The sequence below is a fragment of the Asparagus officinalis genome, chromosome 4 (assembly GCF_001876935.1).
Source record: "Asparagus officinalis chromosome 4, Aspof.V1, whole genome shotgun sequence".
NCBI classification, from domain to species: Eukaryota; Viridiplantae; Streptophyta; class Magnoliopsida; order Asparagales; family Asparagaceae; genus Asparagus; species Asparagus officinalis.
Window position 1 is genome coordinate 3,375,560 of NC_033797.1, and position 3,086 is coordinate 3,378,645.

A 3,086-nucleotide genomic window follows, 5' to 3' on the forward strand; every position below is an offset into this window, starting at 1 on the left:
TAGATGGTTGCTACTTTGTTACGAAGTAATATCTGTGTATTCGTTAATATTGCATTGGTGAAGAGTGACTTCCATCTTTATCTAACATGAAATGTTATTTTCTTACCAGGTAAATATCTGCTGGAGGGAGTTAGGTGATGTCCACAGGGTAAAGAAAACTTGTTATCGATGACTAAACGAACAGCTATTTTTTTTTCAAGGACTTTACGAGTAAATTCCAATTTCTGCGATTTTTTTGGTTTTTTTGTTGATGACATGTTTTGTTGTGAGCTTGGTTAGTTTGGATAGGTGAATGTTCTCATTTGATTTTGAGGTATTATAAATGGCCAGTGTTAGTTTTCTTGAGTTCTGAGTTCGAAAATATCGGCAACGATTCAATCTTCTCCCTGCATAATGACATGCCCAATAAAAGTAGGGTTCATTGCAGTTGCAGATGCTTTAGTTGTCAACTATAGAGAATCATGTAACGCATCATCAATATTTCCGTCTAATTGTATGGCATCAGGTATATTCTCTGGCTCTGACTCATGTCAGGAGTTCTTTTAGTCAGAAGATCCTACTGCAAAACACGTGATACTTCAAGTGCAAAACGCGTGATCTCTCAAGGGAACTAATTGCCTAGCTCATTACCATTCCCACCTTTAGTTTTCGAGAAATAAAGAGAGATTTATATATTTTTTTTCCTTCTTTCTTTTTCCCAACTACATAACTTCTACCTTCAAAAATCATTGGAATTGCTGCTAGATCCCCCAATTCGTACAAGTTGATTCATAATTAGTCCCATAAATCATTTAAATTCCTAGGGCCCTCCAATTCGTGTTACTCGTTGCGACCTTCAAACAAGAGCATTAGTGTAAGGTATAAGAATCGGGGATCTAATCGCAATTTCGATGATTTGAGGGACCAATGCATAATACTAAACAATTGGGAATTGGGGATCTAGTCGCAATTTCAATGATTTGAGGGACCAATGCATAATACTAAATAATTGAGACTAGCGAGTGGAAAACCCCTATTCCTGAAAAATAAAGGGTAAATTGCACTTAAGTAGCATGTATTTTCTCGCTTGTTGTCAAATGTGGAAATTTCCACCCAAATGTCTCTCTATGGTTACTTGCATGCTAATTTTAGAGCTTTCTAATCATTAACGATTGTTAAGCTTTTCATTAGAAATATTCCAACAGTTGAATTGAAGAAGAAATTTAGTTGATCTAATAACAAATTTAATAAATATTATTAGTTAGAAACATGTGTAAGTATCATTACCACGAGCCAAGTGCAGAAAGCCAAGGAGATGAAATATTTCAAATCCATGGAAAAGAAAGAAACTTTACAATTTCCCTGCGGAAAGACGCGGTTTTGATCTTGATTCTCTTTAATTTTGGTTACTGCCTATTCAATTTTAAGCGTTTCTCAGTTTTCTCGCTTTGCTTAACTCATTTGTTTTCTGCGGACAGGCTCAAAATTGAGGCTTTCGGCTGATTTCTCATCGAAGACTCTGAAGATTTTCTTGGAAAACCTAAGCTGTGGGCATCGCGTTCTTGGAGATAGACCACCAACGACCTCGATTTGGCAGCAGTAGTCTAATTTTTGCTTCATATAAGCGGGATTGGGGGTTGGAAAAACTAGGGTTAGGGTTAGGTTCAGGGTTAACGGCTTGCTATATCTAGTGTATTGGAAGAGAAGGAGAAGAGAGACACATTATTGGGGAGGATGAGACATGGGAGAAATTTTGGGTTTTTGATGCCAAGAAACATGGATTTTGATGAGATTTGTTGTAGACTTTTTTTATCGCCGGAGCAAAAGGTCTTTTGATGCCAAGAAACATGAATTTTGATGAAATGGAGTTTTCAGGGAGACCGTTACATGTTTGTGGTAGATGTTATGGTATCATGCACGAATACTATATTTAAAAAACCTTATGTCGAGCTTTTGTATGGCATAGAGGTTTTCGTATTTTGTAGGCTTATGGTAGCGACAAAATGATGTTGTTGCCTATGATTTTGTTGACACAAAGCATATAAACCTTTGGAGATAAACCATCTTACTCCCACAATCGTGCACAATCAACACATCTAAAACTTATTTGATAGAATCTAATTTAGGGGACCTACTACTTGCAAATCGTGATGATGATTATCGTTAACTTACCTAAAGTTTACCTGCACTAAACATTGGCTTTTGGTTTCTTCCAAAAGAATGGTTAGCTTCGAGGTGAGTCTATTTTAATCGCTTTTATGTTACTATTCCTTCTTAGAGCAAAATATGATTCCTTACTAGATATAATGTTTATCTATATCTATGATATGCATGGCTATATAATCAATTACATAATTACGTTAGAACGCATATTATAACATATTGATTTTGCGTATTTGCATATGATATTGCAAATTCCTTGTTGTAATGACAACTCCTAGTTCCTTGGAAGAAGAATATAGTAAGGATTGTAGCTCATGCTCTAGGTTAAATGTGATGACGTGTTGGCCAGTAGTACATTATTGGTGTATCTTTCTGAAGTGTTTTTATTGTTACTGGTGTTTCATATTCCATATTAAGAAGTCAATTTCCTCATTGTACTTGCCAAACATAGTTGTGTTCGTATATGAATCAATCTAGCAGGAACGAATGAGAACAATATATACGCGGTCTCTTCTTGATAACTATGCTCATACTTGCATGCATGTAGTAACCTGGAATATTTCTAGAATAAATATGCAAAAATGCACATGCATATAGATTGTGTAGTAGGAGAGGACGAGGACATTATGGATAGAATTCTTATAAGTTGTTTCTATTATGCAGAACAAACAATTTGTATGCATGGGAATAACTAATAGTTACTCACTGTAGATTTTTTAATGCTAAACTGCTGTTAAAAATAAATTCAAATGGTTAAACTCTTGATGTTAATGAGAACAATTGTATTATTTTCTTATAAATATCATACTTTTGGTTGATTTATCCTGTGTTACATGCTTTAGATGGAAAGCTCTGTTAAATTACCTAAAAGAGAAGAAAAATACACAATATGATAGGCCACCAAATGATCAGGTAAGGAAATAAAGTACATTTAAGGGGCTATT

General features: G+C 34.9%; 1 long non-coding RNA gene across 1 annotated transcript; it reads left to right on the plus strand.

Moving 5' to 3' along the window:
- On the plus strand, window positions 1,231-1,922 carry LOC109836381. Its single transcript, XR_002245943.1, has 2 exons — window positions 1,231-1,356; window positions 1,458-1,922. It is a non-coding gene; the product is annotated as an uncharacterized LOC109836381 (long non-coding RNA).